We start from the raw sequence: 19,478 nt of genomic DNA, 5'->3' as shown, positions 1-19,478 counted from the left end.
AAATTCTTATTGGTGTGACGAAGTGCATGGGAGAGAAGCAGTTGTGGGGGGAAATGCAATGCAGGGAATGAGGGCATTCATTCAATCATATCTATTGATCACTTACTGTGTGCAGAGCACTGTACTAAGCGCTGGGGAAGTACAAGTCGGCAACAGTTAGAGACAGTCCCTACTAAACAACAGGCTCACAGTCTAGAAGGGGGAGACAGATAAAAAACAAAAGAAGTAGACAGCCATTGCTAGCATCAAAATGGTCAGTCAGAGATGGGAAGTTCAGCCTCTACTTTGGATTCTTCAAACACAAAGGACCAGTGCAAACACCAACTCTGGCTCCTTTCCTTGACAGCCTGGAGGGAGACGAGAGGAGATGGAGAACGAAATGACAATGGAATACTGAATGGGAGGAAAGTTTCGTTCCAATCGGTCTTGGCCAGCGCTGAAGCATGAAACATGGTCCTGGTCGGCTTGGTCTTCTTCCTGATGGCAGGTAAACTCTTTAAGTCACTCATGTTCCAAAAGTGTTTGGCTGTGTAGGGAGCGAGTTGTTGTCGGACTGGCTGCCTTTTCAACTAATGACCCGATTTTAGACTGTGAGCCCACTATTGGGTAGGGACTGTCTCTATATGTTGCCAACTTGTACTTCCCAAGCGCTTAGTACAGTGCTCTGCACACAGTAAGTGCTCAATAAATACGATTAATGATGATGATGATAGATTCCAGAGTCCAGGATGCTGAAACTTACATGTGATGAAATGGAGCTCCTTCTGCTGCCGCAGGCAGAACCTAGAGGTTCCAGCTTGGAAATCATTTCATCCAGTTGAGCGATGAGATTGCCTTGGGTGGATGTGTCGAGTTGGGATTTCAAGTGCTCCAGCTTGTTGACAGGTAAAGTTTTCCGTACTCTGCAGGGAAGGATGGAGTTCTGGAAGAGCCAGCAGACCGCGGGTGGCAGGCCCCAGAAGCCTTTCCTGAGCAGGTGGTCCATGCACCACTCCACAGACAGCAATGACAAATGTGACATTTTCCAAGTTGTATGAGGCAGAACAGCTCGTTCCTGTGAACGGCCACGTCTTGAATATCTTTGACTTCGCTCCACAGCAGAACATGGATGCTCTGAGGCACGACGATGTAAATGCCCCTTTCAGTCCAGGTCATCACACAATGCTCACTCAAGTACAAGAATTTGGCAAAGGACAGAGACTGGGGCGATCCGGGAATGTTGTAACACTGAAGGTCAGTCCTGAGTGAAACCACGGGAAGAGAAGGGGATGTGAGCAGCTGCTTGAACTGGTGCATGCTGAGAACCTTGCCCTCCAGGTTCATCTCCCACATGTGTGAGCCAGGGCGGTCGTAGTAGATGAGCGACTCCTAGCCCGCGCTACTCCGGCCCGGGAAGAAACATGCTCCATAGTCACTGTCTCATTCCTTGTTCTCAATTTTCCAGAACTTTGCCCTCTCAGTATCGCATAAGAAGGAACGAGTAAGTGACGATATCAGCAGTCTCCCCTCCAAGTAATCAAGCTGCACAATTTGCAAGTCAGCTGTGGTTATAACCTGGACCAGGAACATCACAAAGGCAGCCACGGCCTTTCCTTGTTTGGATGTGTTGATCTTCATGGTGGACACTTTCCCCACGTGATTGCCCGCGAAGACTCGGAAAGCAGCTGTGTCCCAGCAGAGGGCCGTAACGGTCCACCCTGTGTGTTCAGATGACACACAGATCCATTCGGACTTCCCCTGATGTTCCCGATTCAGCTCCCAGGCTACCATGAGGCCCTGGCTGGTTGCCACAGCAATGTAATCCTCATCATGGGGGCACCAGGCCACCTGGGAAACAGCACCTTCCTTATGGGTCAGATAGAGCCTCTGTTTCCAGCCTTCTCTCTGGACGAGTTGGAGGCCTCCTCCCGAGCTTCCTAGAGCCAGTCATTTCCATGACACAGCTACACATGTGCACTTCAGGCAACTGGAATCCAACCTGAGAGCAGAGAACAAGGGGTCCAGGGACTCCAATTCTGCCAACACATGGCTGAAGGATTTGGGAATGACCATCATCAGACGATGAAGGTGTGGCGGTGTTGAATATCTCTTCGACCCCGGAGCTCTACCGCTGCCAGGGCCAGGCCGGGGAAGCATCATAGCCACCTCCGCCTCTGGGCCTCCCATAGTCAGGGCATAGTCAGGGAAGGCTTCCTGGAGGAGATGTGATATGATTAGGATTTTGAAGACAAGGATATGACACTGCGAAGACTGACATTGAATCCATGAGTGTGAATTTTTTAGATGTTCACTGAATAAAGTACAATTGATTGATTGATTGAATAAGTAGATGAAATACTCCTACCCCCAAAGCTGTTTCCTGGGAGGGGAAAAATGCACTGAACTCTCATCCCTTCATGTGGTTGAGAAAAAGAGAGAGACAGAGAGACAGAGGGAGAGAGAAGAAGAATATCCTATGCACAGAGATGCCCAAGTAATTCAGTCTTGTAATGATATAATTCAGAGCTAGAAAAAGCATTTTGAGTATTAATATGTAAATATGCCCAGCATGTTTTTAAAATCTGCTTTTATGCCTCTCAAATGCAAAGGGTGAGCAGTTTTCCGCAGTGCTACCTTCCATCATTTCTTCACTCTGTCTCTCTAAATTCATAATCCTAAATGCAAACTTTTTAGGATTAGGGAATCTCTTAAGAACATATTTTGAATGAAGAGGGATTTGGTCCCTACTTGCAGCAGGGGAGATAAAAGTTTCAGTTTACATTTTTAAAAGTGATTGCAAATGCGGGAGTTCTCCAATCTAAAGCATGTGAAAGCAAGTTGTTTGAATTAGAAACTGAGTGATGCATGGTATTGAATATAAATAGAACAAATCAAAGTCTGTTTTTTTGCCAACCCACCCGCTTACATCAGAAGCTGGCTTTTAACACTTCTATAAATATTGCTAGCATTTCCAAAAAGAAAATGATTGTTGGAGATATGCTCTGCTTAGATGCAATCAGAGGGTGATAGTAAGTGTCCCCCACATTTCCAGGAAAATTATAAGGGGCCAACATGTCACCCCCTCAACTCCCTTCCCTCTTCCCCATGTGCCTCCACCCAGCACAGTGAAATAGCGAGCTAATGATACTCCCCAGGCCCTAGACCGCTTACATAGGCAAAATCCTATTTAATAAACAATTGTAGGAAACTAAAGCACATGGTTCTGAAACGTTTGCATCAGATGCAAACAACACTGAGAGGATCTTAGTCTTAAGACTTAAATCTTCTTCTCTTCAGACCAGAAGAGACCATGTACTGAGAACTATCCCTGACACTTAACATTGCCAGCTGCAAAGTGTTTCACTACCAGTAATTAAACACATGCTGGGAAACCATGGTAAGGAGGTAGAGCCACAGAGCTGATGTGCACTAACATGGTGATTTGCGATCTGAGGGTTTCCCTTCTACGCTTTTCTGGGGCGTGAGGTGTCACTAGGCTGACACCTATTCCCCGTCTCTGACCTGCCTTCTGTTGAAGTGGATTTGTTCAGTCACTTGCAGCTAGGTCTTCTCGATGTGCCAGGAGCACCCCATAACCTTTTTACTAATTCCCATGACACCCTCTGTGTATCGCGGTAGGATTCAGCTGGCATGTCTTTCGAAGCAGAAGGAGAACAAAAGATTCTGCGGCACATCTGAAGAGGGCTGCTTGTGTGTGTCTGAATGTAGTGTCATGGTTTGAAAAAGACTAAGAACCCCTACCTTGCACTAAAAGGTTTTCAATACACCAAGACACATTTTTGTAAAGAAAAAAAAAGGCTCCCATCAATCCCGTTAGGCTGGATTCGTTTGTGTATGCAATTAAATTGCAACCCACATTTTGGCCCACGTCCTAATGGGGGCCAAAAATCTGAGAAAAATTGAGTTGTTGCTTTTTCACTTCAGATATTTTTTGACCCATAAACTAAAAAAAATTTGCTCTGGAGCTAAGGACTTGAGACCAGAAAAGCAGAACCTGACATAATTCAGAAGCAACTGACAGATCATTTCCAGTCAAATCCTGAGTGGAGTTTTTCTGGCAGATTTAAGTATTTTAACTGTCCTCCAAATAATGTCAGGGTTGTTTCTAACCTAATTTACTATGTTTAAACTTGAATAGTATAGTGGCTAGCATACCAAGTTCAAAAACATGGCACTTCCACCTTATAGCTGCAGAAAATAAGTGAAATGGGAGGAGGCAAAATTAAAACACAACTGTAGATGCAGAGTATTCAGTTTAGTAAGCATGTATCAGGAAGAGACCTCCTCCAACCTCTGGCATTTGGGGATACCCTGAATGGAAGCTCAGAGGATTGATCTATTCAGGAAGAACTGCAAGTGTTCTGGGGGCCAGGAAGGTGAGGGGCATGGCAGACCAGGGTGGAAACATTTCCAGTTTAGAGACCCTCCCATAAGAACGATGTGATTTCAGGGTGCCATTCCATTTCAATGAAGAACTCATTGGAATGAAATGAAAGTCATAGAGTAGGGAGAAGACAGTAATAATAATAATAATAATGGTATTTGTTATGCATTTATTATATGCAAAATGCTGGAGCATATTCAGGATAATCACATAGGATTCAGCCCCTGCCCTGGTGGGCTCACAGCCTAAGGGAGAAAAACAGGTATTTAGTTGCCATTTAACAAATTAGGGAACTGAGTCACAGATAAGTCATTTGACTTTCCCAATGTCACACAGCAGGCAGGGGGGAGGAGAGAGGTTTCCTGCCTCTCACTAAGGAACACTGCTCCTCTGTATGTCTTGGCTAAATCCTGCGGAACATGCCAGAACCATTTCAGCTCTACAAGGTTTCCCCTATGAAGACCACCGCAGCCTCACTTAGGTTATAAAGAATCTACCCATTGGTGTACTTACTGAATGCTTACTGTCTACAGAGCAGTGTCCTAAGTGCTTGGGTTAAAGGTTATTGTTTACTGGGGCAAATGGAGCATTGTTTTGAAAGCAGTTTCAGCTAACCTGAGCCTCTCAAATGTCCTTGGGACATTTTCATGTGATCCAAAAAGTGGAGGAGAACAGGTCGGGATCCTCTTTGGTGTCAGAAAGATACCAAACACTACACATTGTTGCTAAGGTTACTAAGGTATTGTATTAGTACTCTTCTAGGGTAAATAGCCATCACTACACAGCATAAAAAGTGTACAACTGGGATGAGATGACTTGTGAAGTCTAAGCTTCTGGTTTCCACTTAGGTGGTCTTATCCTATTTCACAAGATCTGGTCCAAGTTTGTAGTGGAACACAACTTGGTGAAACTTGAAATTCAGAATCAGGTCAAATTTGGATGTTCTCTTCTATTTCCACAAAAAATCAGGATACCAGTAGCCAGCAGAGGTGGGGCTAATCTTACGAGCATCACCACATTGACTGTAGTTTCTTCTCACACAGGATGATTTTTCCAAGTAATTTGTTCAGTGTGCAAAGTTTCAAACATTCTGGTTCTGGAGTCCTTTTTTTGTTTGTTTTTTACCTCCCTATGTTGCCATGTGGATTAATTGATCAATTAGTCAACATTAAAAAAGGACCTTGAAGAGGAATCCTTGATGCCAACAGAAACACATAAACACTGGCAGCTTCCCCTTGCTCACAGCTGATCAGAGAGGGAAGGGCTGGATAACTGCACACCCTACAGTCATTCCCTTGCTGCTTTTCCTTTCCATAATTGGTCCCAAAGACTGCAATGATGTGAAGTAGCAGTCTCAGATGAGCTTGAGTTTTAAACCCTTCCTTGGAGGCAATGAAAATGAGGGGAATGGAGGAATTATTTTGTGGTTGTGTTTTCATTAAACTTGTAAGAGTTGCTCTTTGCCCTACTTTTTTTTTGACACTGTGGTAGGTGCAAGGTTACAGAGTGGTGGCTTTAAAACCAAATTAGCTTGCACTATCCATGATCAATTTGGAGACTGTGTAATGGTAAAGAAGTGTGACATTGCCATGATTGTTGGATAATGGATTGAGAAGCAATGTGGCCTAGTGGGAAGAGCACAGGCCTGGAAGTTAAAAGTCCTGGGTTCTAAACCCAGGTCTGCTGCTTGTCTGCTGTTTGACCTTGGGCAAATCACTTAACTTCTCTGGGTCTCAGTTTCCTCATCTGTTTAATAGGGATTCAATATCTGGTCTACTTCTTTCTTAGACTGTGGGAGAGGGGCTGTGTCCATCTGACTGTCTTGTATCTACTACAAAATGATTGGCACAGAGTAAGTGCTTAACAAATATCACAAGTAGTATTGTTACCTGGGAAAGTCTGACTTCATTTGACATTGAGGGAATATCAGAAACTAGATTTCCAGTGGGTTTCTTTTGTTGTTTGGCAAAACCTTGTTGTGCCCTTACTCCCATCATGTTTAAACCCATGTGTATTTTAAGGAAAAGTTAATCCATATGTTTGGGATTCATTTGCATTGCAGGCATCAAAATGTAGCCTTTAGAAGAGCTATTTTGATGAGCATAGGGTTTTGTGAAATCTCTATCCACAGTGCCTCTTTAAAAATCTCATCTTCACCTGTGTGTAAATGAATCCAAAAGAAATCCTAAGTATTTTAAGTTTGGTTTGACTCCCAGGAACCATGAGATGCAAGAAGGCTCTAAACTTAGCAAGTCTCTCCTCTATCTCTAATAGTCTTCTTAGGCCTGTAACCTCTGTCGGACCCAACAGAGGTTCCAAAATATCCATAAGTAAAAGTAAATACAGCCCTTTCATATTACAGCTGACTAGTAAGTATCACTGCTAAGTGACCAGTTGGTCAGAAATCCAATAATGGCAGTTAAAAACTCTCTATTGTGCCTGCTCAAAATCAACAGATCCACAGTTACTCAACAAATTCTCAGCAGATCTATCCGAAGCCAAAAACAAGTTGGATTTGCTGTATTGACAGCTTCTCATTTTCTACCTTAAAATGGCTCAGATTCTTGAGTTTTTTCCAAAGGCATTTAAAAATGGACAGCAGGAATGGGACTCAGAAACTGGGGATAACTCAAAGGGTCCTTCGTTTCCTTTTGAACCAGTGAAGATGTGTATGGACCACTTGACTTTTCAGGAAATGCCCTCTGAATGGATGCAAAGTTTAAAAATGAATTTGTCAGAACAGAGTATGGTCATTTTCAAGTCACAAGGAAACAATTACTTTATGTCCTCTTCAGCCCATAGGACATTATTATCTGCTTTCCCTTTTGTGTCAGGAGGAAGAGAGAATTTTAGTGAATGTTTGATATATTAGAAAGTGAATGATTGTTCACAGCCATGGGGCTAGACCATGTTTCAATAAGACAAATTGCACTGCAGTGTTCCAGTGGCAACGAATGATAACTCATGATCCTGAGACAGAGTGGATGAAAATTACAACAGAATGGATGAAAATCAGGAGCAAGAGGACAAATGGCTGAAAAAGAAGAATCTGTGATTATTATTTCTTAAGCTTTAGTCTGACAAGGTTTTGAACTATTTCCTTTGAAAATTTTCCAGAGCGGAAATATTCTGTTGCTGAGAAGAAAATGATTGTATTATCTCTGAACCAATGGTGAATGATTAAGTCATATGTACAAATGAAGGAATTTTGTCCCAAGGTTTATTTTTCCCATGGAGAGTTAATGGCATATGACTTTTTTTCCTAAGGATATAATATAATAATCTAAATGTCTTAGACTTGTTAGAACCAGAACGTGTTATCATTTTTGGAATGGTGAAGAATGTCATTGGATGATATTTAAGAAGTGTCATCTATTCTGAATTTTCTTTTGGAAAGCCTGGCAGGTATTTTATTAAATAAATGTTTAATCATTGATGTTATTCAAATGACTCCCTTGGAAATGAAGGGAATTTCAGAAAACCAAGACAGCATTTTCATATAAGCATGCTTGGACTATTGCCCCAGAGAAGAGAACATTCAGTTCTCCTATAATGTGAGAGTTGTGTCCTTGCATAATCTTATAATCTCCATTTCAGTACCACAATGCTTGGGCACAATAACGTGGCAAGGCCAGAGCTAACAGACTCGGCTGCAGAAGGCTGTAAGATCGTTGTGGGCAGGGAATGTGTCTACCAACTCTGTTGTTTTCTTCCAAGCGCATAGTACAATGCTTTGCACTCAGTAGGCACTCAATAAATACCACTGATTGATTGAAGAATGGTCCCTAATTTTTAAAATTACTTTCCTGACAAAATGTTTATTGAAAACCTGCAGTATGGCCAAAATAATAGTAGTAGTAGTAGTAGTAGTAGTAGTAGTAGTAGTAGTAGTAGTAGTAGTAGAAATAGTAGTATTTATTGAACACCCACTTGGTGTAGTGCACTGTTCTGGGTGCATTCATTCATTCATTCATATTGACTGAGAAATTACTGTGTGCAGAGCACTTGTACTAAGCACTTGGAAAGTACAACTCAGCAACAGAGACAATCCCTACCCTACAACATGATCACAGTCTAGAAGGGGAGTGACAGGCAACAAAATAAAACAAGTAGACAGGCATCAATACCATGAATATAAACAAATAGAATTATAGATATATACACATCATTAATAAAATAAATAGAATAATAAATATGTACATATACACAGTTGCTGTGGGACAGGTAGAGCAGAGGGAAGGAGTAGGGGTGATGGGGAGGGGAGGAGGAACAGAGGAAAAGGGGGGGCTCAGTCTGGGAAGTCCTGGAGGGAGTGAGCTTTCAGGAGGGCTTTGAAGGGGGAAAAGTGTGTAAATACAGAATAAAAAAGTGACACATTCCCTGCCCACAGAGTTCTTTCATTCTACTGGGCAGATCTAGATAGCATCAGGAAAGTAGACAGATGGATTATGCAGCATCCTAAACCAGGGAAACATCCCTAGAACCCCTAAAGCACAAATGATGCCGAGTGGTTACTTGTTTTCAATCAATCAATCAATCAATCAATCATATTTATTGAGCGCTTACTGTGTGTGTGCAGAGCACTGTACTAAGCGCTTGGGAAGTACAAGTTGGCAAAATATAGAGACAGTCCCTACCCAACAGTGGGCTCACAGTCTAGAAGGGGGAGACAGAGAACAAAACCAAATATATTAACAAAGTAAAATAAATAGAATAGATATGTACAAGTAAAATAAATACAAAATAGAGTAATAAATATGTACAAACATATATACATATATACTGGTGCTGTGGGGAAGGGAAGGAGGTAAGACGGTGGGGATGGAGACGGGGACGACGGGGAGAGGAAGGAGGGGGCTCAGTCTGGGAAGGCCTCCTGGAGGAGGTGAGCTCTCAGTAGGGCCTTGAAGGGAGGAAGAGAGCTAGCTTGGTGGATCTGGGGAGGGAGGGCATCCAGGCCAGGGGGATGACTTGCGCTGGGGGTCGACGGCGGGATGGGTGAGAACGAGGCACGGTGAGGAGATTAGTGGCAGAGGAGCGGAGGGTGCGGGCTGGGCTGTAAAAGGAGAGAAGGGAGGAGAGGTAGGAGGGGGCGAGGTGATGGAGAGCCTTGAAGCCGAGGGTGAGGAGTTTCTGCTGATGTGCAGATTGATTGGTAGCCACTGGAGATTTTTGAGGAGGGGAGTAACATGCCCAGAGCATTTCTGAACAAGGACAATCTGGGCAGCAGCATGAAGTATGGATTGAAGTGGGGAGAGACACGAGGATGGGAGATCAGAGAGGAGGATGGGAGATCAGAGAGGAGGCTGATGCAGTAGTCCAGATGGGATAGGATGAGAGCTTGAACGAGCAGGGTAGCGGTTTAAATGGAGAGGAAAGGGCAGATCTTGGCAATGTTGCGGAGCTGAGACTAGCAGGTTTTGGTGACCGCTTGGATGTGAGGGGTGAATGAGAGAGCGGAGTTGAGGATGACACCAAGGTTGTGGACTTGTGAGATGGGAAGGATGGTAGTGCCATCAACAGTGATGGGAAAGTCAGGAAGAGGGCAGGGTTTGGGAGGGAAGACAAGGAGTTCAGTCTTGGACATGTTGAGTTTTAGGTGGCGGACAGACATCCAGATGGAGATGTCTGTGAATAGCTAAATTTCTTGATGAAATTGAATTAGACAGACCCTGTGGTGGAAGATCAAATCACGTATTCCAAGAGAGTCATTTTAACTGAATGCAGGATGAAAGATGAGTTGGGTCAATGTTTCTTTTCAAGTTCAGGAAGGTACACTGAGACATTGGTGAGTCTTTTAGACTGTGAGCCCACTGTTGGTTAGGGACTGTCTCTATATGTTGCCAACTTGTACTTCCCAAGCGCTTAGTACAGTACTCTGCACACAGTAAGTGCTCAATAAATACGATTGATGATGATGATGATAGGTGAGACAAGTCTCTCACTCCCCATCACTCCAGGATTTGCCCTTTCAGCCAGGGCCATGTCTGAGGTAAGGGAGGGGAGGCACAGGCAGCAGAAAGAACTCAACTCTGATAACATGTTGGAGAGTTGGGGGATGGACACCCATACATCACAAAATATAGTTAAGGAAGAGATTGTGGAGAGAGAGAGAGAGAGAGAGAGAGAGAGAGAGAGAGAGAGAGAGAGAGAGACCGACCTTAGAGAAAGAAAAATGGGTGTCCAGAAGCTTATTCCCCTGGAGGAAGCAGCCTCTGCTATATTAAAGCCATGGCAATGTCTTCCCAGAGGAATTTGTCTATTCACTTTAGGGGATCTAAGTTTTTTTTTTCTCCTAAGATTCTTATACTCAGGAACTGCTGGAACTTGATTTTGAGCATACAGGAAATGCATTCAACTTTACAGGTGACCATCATAAATCAAGGCTTGGGATGCACTCAGCAAAATGGTGCCTTCACTGACATCAGTCTGTCCATTGATCATGCCATTAACTCAGATCCAGGCACTGATAAAGTATTCTGCTCCTAGGCAATGCTTTTCCTCTTGTCCTGAAATGCTGTGAGGTGGTTTGGGAGAAAGTACAGATAGGCACATTATTACAAGAATCAATCAAGCATTCAATCATATTTATTGAGAGCTTACTATGTGTGTGCAGAGCACTGTACTAAGCACTTAGGAGAGTACTATATACCAGAGTTGCTAAACATGTTCCCTGTCAACAAAGAACATATCAACCCTATTTACTGATTCAACTGATGTTTCATTCAGAGCAAGCCCATTGGATTGTTTTTCTACTTCGACAGAGCCTGTATGCACCAAGAGTGTTACTGAAGACAAACTAGATAATAGCTAAATTCTCTCCTTGAATCATCTCTCTGTTTACAGTAGTGGACAGATCAGGTACCTACCATGAAATATTCAATTTGAGCAAATCTATTTTCTCTGACTTAGGGCATGGTAGAAATGATCCCCTACCAAATCTTGGAAAAGACAGTGATGTAGGAATGGTTTTATTTTCTCAGTACTTGCTTTGTCTCTCTCCTGTCAATCATTAGAAAAGGAAAAGACAAAGAAAATTCCTCCTAGTTTGGTATTCACTCATCTAAAAGTTCTCCTCAAGAGCTGGGGTGGCAGTAAAGAAAATTATTATGGGGGTGGTGGTTGTGATCAAATCTAACATCTCCACAGTTCAGTGTTGCTACAGACAATCCTATTACATTTAGTGCAAAGTGTCACCTGTTGGGCTGGAGTCAGGTCTGTGTGTTTTCCCCATTTCTTCAATTTAGCTCCACATAGAGTGCCTGTGATTCCCTACCTGGATGTTTGATCAAGTCAGCTTACCAATGATAGAACAGGATGATTCCTACTGGGTACAAGAGCCACTAAGATTGCTGAAGAATTATGACTCTTTTCACCTAATCACCACCCAGTCACCAGCTCTTTAGTGAGTCAGTACAGTTTCCTGAGAGCCAAATAATGGTGAGCTGAATTATCAGTCAATTGTGAGTACTGATCGAGGTACTACTGTACTTGGGAGAATGCAATAGCATAAGAGACTTAGGCCCTGACCTTAAGGAGTTTAAAGTATAACAGGGGAATGTACAGTCTTCAGCATCCAAAAAAGCTGGAGACTTGTCACCTATTTTAGTTTTGAGAAAAACTGATACCATGGGTTGAAAGTACATGTAGTATTACTGAGTTTCCTTGGATTAGACATAATGTGACAGATTCAGAAAAAATGGTTACTTAGAATCAGACTAATTAGCAAGAACTAGGATTTTATAGCATAACACAATTCAGTTCTTTTTTTTTGAAAGTGACTGTTCTGCATTGCTGAGACTTCTAAAATTGTGTCCTGTCCTTTGTATGTGATACGATAACTACTCTGGCTGGACTAGTAAAATTTTTCTGGAACCTATGGAGTCCTCTGACAAATTTCCTAATGATGTTGATTTTTCAACTTAGCTCCCAGTTTGTTTTGTCTAATGCTATCAAGTCTTCTCTGACCCATAGCAACTCCATGGACACATTTCTCACAGAATCCCCCACCTCCATATGCAGTTTTTCTGGTAGTGTATCCATAGAGTTTTCTTGGTAAAAAATACAGAAGTGGTTTACCCTTGCCCCCTCTCGCTCAGTAAACTTGAGTCTCTACCCACAATTCTCTCCCCTGCCGCTGTTGCCCAGGATAGAGGAATTTGGACTTGTAGCAGATTGCCTTCTTCTGCTCACTAGCCACTGCCAAAGCTGGTAGCATACTGGAAACTCTTCAGGTGAAATCATGAAAGGGGAGTTCCCCATTTATCTAGTGATTAAGAGGAAGCAACATGGTGTAGTGTATAGAGCATCAGCCTGAGAGCCAGAAAGTCATGGGTTCTAATCCCAGCTACTTGTCTGCTGTGTTGCCTTGGGTAAGTCACTTCAATTCTCTGTGCTTGTTATCTCATCTGTAAAATGAGAATTAAGACTATGAGCCCCATGTGGCATAGGGACTGTGTCCAACCCGATTTGCTTGTATCCACCCCAGCACTTAGTACATTGTCTGGCACATAGTAAGTAAAGCACTTAACAAACACCAGAATTATTATTATTACCACCAAGATGCCTAAAAATGCAAAATAATTAGTTCACTTGTATGAGATTTTCATTTATGGCATTCCTAAATGAGCAGAAGGTAATATTTTGAATATGTAGTGGCAAGATTTGGGTGCTATAAAAGGATGTTCAAGGGTAGAAGTTGAATTCCTTGGAAGAGTGGTTTGGGGATATTTACTTATTATTGTTGTTAATAATAATACAAATAATAGAATAGTATTTGCTACATGCTTCCTATGTGACAAATACTGTAATAAGTACTGGAACAGATATAAGAGAATCAGGTCAGACACAATTCCTGGCCTATAAGGGGCTTGAAGTCTTAGTAGGAGGGAGATACAGTATTTAATTCCCCATTTCAAAGATGGTGATACTGAGGCATAGAGAAGTAACATTTACTTGCTGATGACCTGAGCTGAGCATAAGTCTATGGCTCTATCTGCCATCCAGGTACATTCTTTCATGATTTTTCCTATTTAATTGCCCATGCTCACCCTATTCCATCTTCATCCTCTACACTCATTCTTCCAGACATCCTTTAATGTCATCCCATTTTCCCACAGTTCACCTGTGCCTTCTGCTCCTGTCTTGAGCCATGTGTCCCAGATTTGAGCAGCTCAGCTTGTTTTTATTTTTATTTTTTAAATTGTCTCATTGTGGCCACCCCAGTTCCTTCCCTGATTCCTTTAAGCCACAGAATGGTGGAGATGGGATGATCCAGGGTAAGGTGAAGTCAGAAACTCAGTGATGGGCTCCTCCATGACTTCTTCCCCCATTTATGTCCGTTCCATGGCTGCTATGAGGCCCCCGGCAGGGGTCGTTAGGAAGCTGCATGTCATGGGAAGGGCATGGGAGTAATGGCTGACAAGATCAGATGAAACAACTGGGTCATGCTGGTTCAGTTAACAGGGTTCAGGATCAGATTGACTGGGGAGTGGATGGGGCTCAGGAGGACTTTAGAGGAAAGGAGTCAAAGGGGATGAGTTGGGGAGGAGAGGGACCATTAGAGCTTTGGGAAAGGCTTGGGATGATTGGACAAGGAAGTGAGGAGAGAAGTGGGTGCCAAAAGACTGTAAGATCCTCTTCTAGACTGTAAGCTCCTTGTGGGCAGGGAACATGTCTACAAACTCTATTGTATCATACTCTCCTAAGTGCTTGATACAGTGTTCTGCACACAATAAACACTCACTAAATGCAATTAATTAATTAAGAGCAGGTGAGACAGGGGAACAAGTTAAATATATATATATATATATATATATATATATATATATATATGTATATATATATATATATATATATATATATATATATATATATATAAAAGTCTTACCTGGGTAGCAGGTAGGATCATCAAATAAAATTACATCCATCTCATGCCATCAGCAGGTAAACGTTGTGAGGGTGTCATAGAACTCTCTCTGATGACCAGTCAGTAGGGAACTGTTAGGGTAATTATGAAGTTTGTGACCTGTCTAAAACAGCAATCCCTCTTCATACTAATCTGATACTGGGAAAATTTAATATCCCAAACTTGAAAATGTAACATCAGAGGTCTATGCCAGGAAGTTTATGGTATTTTTTGGCTCTCCCTCAGAGCTTCTAATGAAAACATATCACTCCTTTGGGAGCCAGGAGAGCTATATCATACGTGCATAGTGTTCAGTACTTACTTTAGGGTCGTATAATCATACTCATTTAAGGTCAGGACAGTTTGAATGTTCAACTTTATACATGATAGATTCTTCTCATGTCATTATTTATTTACCCATGTCCAGCTCCACAAATAAGCTTTCTTGTAAAAGTATGGCAAATTCATATTAAATTAGACCTTTTGCAGAGGGTTTAAAATCTGACCTTTCTAAAGCATAAAGTCACTTCATCCTTCTTATCCCCAGGAAGCAGGATGTTTTCTTTCTTTCAGGCAGCTCTTTTAATTGGATCCTCCCCTCCCCTCTCCTTTTTCCCCTCCTCGCTATTCAAGAATGTATCACAGTACTCTGATATGTCTTGGGAATTTGCCTGTGCTAAAGTGACTACAGCCTATATTCTCTTCCCAGACCTCTGATGCAGAGGATCACAATTCATAGTTTGCTTTTTTTTTTTTTGCAAAAAGTGACAAGTCTGCTTTATTTTCCCAATTTCATTGTGTCACTATTTATTTACTCAATTAAACAAACTAGCTACATTGGGCTGATCGTAGCATTCACTTTGGATTGTGAGGAGGAAAAACCTTGTTTTCAGATGCATTTATTTCCTAGGTAGCTGTGATTTTTTCTAAAGTTACCAACTGGTTATCAAATATTTACAGTTCACTTTGGCCACATACCAATCCTGCCCCCTTTTCTCCTCCCCTTTTTCATCTGTCCTCTTCCTCCCACCTTCCTTCCCTCTTTCCCTCTTGATCTCCTTCCATTGTTTTTTTAATCTCCATCCCTCTCCTTCTCTCCCTATTTCCCTTCCTTCCTCCTTCCCTTTTTATGTCCTCTCCCTCCAGAGGTTTCTTTGAGAAGTTTCCCTTTTTCATCATTCATTCTTACCCCAAATATCTGCCACTACCTTATCTAACTTCTAGTGTCTGGGGTGATAATTAGTTTCATTTGTTGCAGCTGGTGCCCAGAGAAACCTGTGGCTCACACAAACAGAAAAAGCATTTCTTGGATGGAAATGCTGTGAGCAGGCACTTGCTTAAAAATAAGAAATGTCATTTGAAAAGAAACATTATTTTACTAGAATTGTTTTTGTCCCCAAAGTCCATTCATAAGCACTTTAGAAGATATTAACACTGAATAGCATAGGTATGCTCATAAGAAAAACATTGCATTGAGACAAGAAAAAACATATTAGTCACACTAATATTAACTGCCAAGGCCTGCACAAAGGGTGCAGATTTAAAATTGAGGGCATAAGGGGATGATGGTTCAGAAAACATACCATTATGAATGCTCTTTTTTAACATTTTCTACAACCAAATGAGTTATATTTAAGCCTGCTGCATTTGGTAATTCAGTTATTGTAGAATATGGTTAATTAGAAAGTGGGATCTGTTGTTTATAATGTAAAGGTCTTAACAAAGGGAAGGAGGTAGAGAGAGAATAGGCTTATTTAAAGTTTGAAGCATTTAGATGAATTACTTATTCAGATTCATAGGACAATGTTAAGATATCTTGGTTAACACTAAGTTGGTTTCTTAATAAGAATTTAACTACAATTTCAGCTTAATAAGGCTGCTGAGTGCATTAAATATGAATTGATAATTATTTAAAATATAATTAGTTTGAACAACTATGGACATGAAAAAGATATATCATTTATCTACTATTCCCCACAATAGAAGAATTTTAATAATCAATTGATGTGACATAATTAACATCTTGATAAACATAAATTGGAAGACTATGAAATAGTGACTTTAAATTTGACCAACTTTTTATTAGCATGATTTGATTATGGATGAATATCTAAATGAGTCAACTCTTTGATAAAGATAAAATATTTTCCATCTAAGGGATTGCAAGGGGGAAATGTGTTGTAAACTCATACCTTTCATGACTTTATTCTAGTTAAGCATCCTCTTGCTCCATATAGCCAAATACTTGGAATTTATAAATGGCAGATTCAAGCTCAAGGGTGTCATGCTTATGAACCTAAATTATGGGATTTTGCTATGCCTCAACTATGATGGAATCATTGAAAGCGTTATTGCAAGCTGAAAACCCCAGGGAGGCTATTAACAATTTAGCATTTCCAGTTCATGTGGGAATGTTAATTCCACTTATCAAAGAGAACTACTGAAATGGAGGACTGTGAAATTTGTATTATTGATAGGTTCGGTCTAAAATGCAAGACTTGCAACACAGTGGGTGGAACCTCCAGGCCTCAGCTGTGTTTCCCTTGAACCTATTACCTCACAAAATTAAACACTGGTATGGGTTTTTCACGAAGGCTGAATGTTATTTTAAAGTAACATCTTAGATCATCTTACTAGGATCATGATAGCCACTTCAACTGGCTAATAGCTGCATTGGCCTCAAAAATAGCACAAGGGTATACATTGTTTTTGACAGTGGCCTAGAAAGTTGTGTGATGTTTTAACAATAAAATACATGAATTTGGTGGAACAGGTAATCTGCCAGGTCCTGTTTCTTGTTGCTTTGACATTATGAAGATTGCCCATTTCTCACCAGGAGCTAGTCCTCCTCTGTGACCAGCAACGTAAGTGGATATGATCTGGTGGTTTATCTGGAACAATAATTCATTTTCCATTAAGCACATCTAGCTATTCTTTCAAATACATTTTCTAGAAAACCTGAGAGGACATGGTGCAGAATTAAGGGGGCATGGAACCTGCCAGTGTGATTCTCCAGGGTGGGGAAGCAGTGGGGTCTAGTGGAAGGAGCATGGGCCATCTCAGCCACATAACTGCCGTGTGACCTTAGGCGAGCCATTTAATTTCCATATGCCTCAGTTCCCTCATTTGCAAAATGAGGATTCAGTACCTAGTTGGACTGCAAGTAACATGTGGGCCATGATTATCTTGTATCTACCCTAGTGCTTAGTTCTAATCCTGGCTCTGGCACTAGCCAGCTGTGTGACTTTGGGGAAGCTGCTTAACTTCTCTGTGCCTCAGTTTCTTCATTTGTAAAATGGGGATTAAGACTGTGAGCTCCAGGTGGGACAGGGACTGTGTCCAACCCTATTTGCTTGTACCCATCACAGCACTGAGTACATGCCTGGCACATAGTGCTTAACAAATACCACACAATTATTATTATTGTCATTATTGTTGAATGCTTACTGTCTGCAGAGCATTTGGGAGAGTATAATACAATAATAACAATAATAATAATCATATTTGTTAAGTGTTTACTATGCACCAAGCACTGTTCTAAGCTCTGGGCTAGATACAAGGTAATCAGCTTGGACACAGTCTCTGTCCCCCATGGGGCTCAGTCTTAATCTCCATTTCACAGGTGAGGTAACTGAGGCCAGAGAAGTGAAGTGATTTGCCCAAGGTCACACAGAAAACAAATTTCAGAGCCAATTTAGAACAAAGGTCCTTTTGATTCCCAGGTCCATGCTCTGTCCAATACACAGAGTTGGTAGACATGGTAGACTCACAGGCCTGTACTTTATCTATGAGGCCATACTGATTCTCAGGCATGGGCTGTCAGAAGCCAGCTAAAATGAATTCAGAGCAGGCAGTGGAACACATGGGGCCTAAAAAGCTCATTTGCACTCCAGGTCCAGGGAGTATATGTCCCGGGGTCTGAACAAAAAACTATTCAAGCACTGCATCTTCCGGATCCAGAAGTAAATTACCTAGGTGTGAACTGTGCAAGCTTGGTATGAGCCAGTGAAAAATCTACTTTTATGAATTTAGCTTCTAAACTCCTAGAATGCAAAAAGTATATATTTTTTTTGGAATTTCCCATAGTGCTCCAGCCAAAAACCAAGAACTCTATATAATCAATTTTCATATGGCACATCCTTACATTCTTGCCAAACAATAATATAATAATTACAGCAGTGCTTAGCTCTTAGTACTTATTCAGTGCTAAGCACTAATTCAGCACCTAGAACAGTGCTTTGCACATAGTAAGTGCTTAACAAATGCCATCATCATTATTATTATTATTACTTGTTAAGCACTTTGTGCCAAGCACGTTCTAAGTTCTGGGGTAGATACAAGTTAATTAGGTTGGACAAAGTCCCTGTGCCATAAGGGGCTCAACTCTTAATCCCCATTTTACAGATGAGGAAACTGAAGCCCAGAGAAGTTAAGTGACTTGCCCAAGGTCACACAGCAGACATGTGGTGGAGCTGGGATTAGAACACAGGCTTCTGTGTTCCAGGCCTGTGCTCTAACCATTAAACCACACAGCTTCTCCATGTTAAGGAAAACTCTCAGTATAGTGCTCACTTCTTGGCTGATGCCACTCAAGATGACTACAACCAGTACTTCTAACATTATGTTGTGTTCTATCCAGATAGGCATGGGTTATCAGAAGAATCAGTCAAGAAGAGTTCAGGACCTACAGCATGTGTAAAAGGAATAGATCATATTGACAGTGGTTTGCACCTCACCATTTTCTAGCTCTAGATGCTGCCAATCATGTAATTTATAATGATTGTGGTGTGTCTGTATCCAGTATGAATAGGAAACAACTCGACAGCATGTGATAATAATAATATCTGTTAAATTCATTGATTCATTCAGTAGAATGTATTGAGCACTTACTATGTGCAGAGCACTGTACTAAGCACTTGGGAAGTACAAGTCAGCAACCTATAGAGGTGGTCCCTACCCAACAACGGGCTCACAGTCTAGAAGGTGGAGACAGACAACGAAACAAAACATGTAGACAGGTGTCAAAATCATCAGAACAAATAGAATTAAAGATATATACACATCTTTAACAAAATAACCAAGCACTGTACTAAAAATTGGGTAGGTACAAGATAATCAGGTTGGACACAGTCCCCGTTCTACCTGGGGCTCATAGTCTTAGTAGGTAGGATAATAGGTGTGGAATGT

At 41.5% G+C, this 19,478-nt stretch overlaps 1 pseudogene; it reads right to left on the bottom strand.

Moving 5' to 3' along the window:
* LOC119928837 overlaps window positions 1-2,166 on the bottom strand; it is a 76,214-nt pseudogene extending 74,048 nt beyond the window's left edge.
* Window positions 2,167-19,478: the final 17,312 nt, after the last annotated feature.

This window comes from Tachyglossus aculeatus, chromosome 5 (genome assembly GCF_015852505.1).
Source record: "Tachyglossus aculeatus isolate mTacAcu1 chromosome 5, mTacAcu1.pri, whole genome shotgun sequence".
NCBI classification, from domain to species: Eukaryota; Metazoa; Chordata; class Mammalia; order Monotremata; family Tachyglossidae; genus Tachyglossus; species Tachyglossus aculeatus.
The sequence above is the reverse complement of the archived record's forward strand: the minus strand, read 5'-3'. Positions and strand labels throughout refer to the sequence as shown.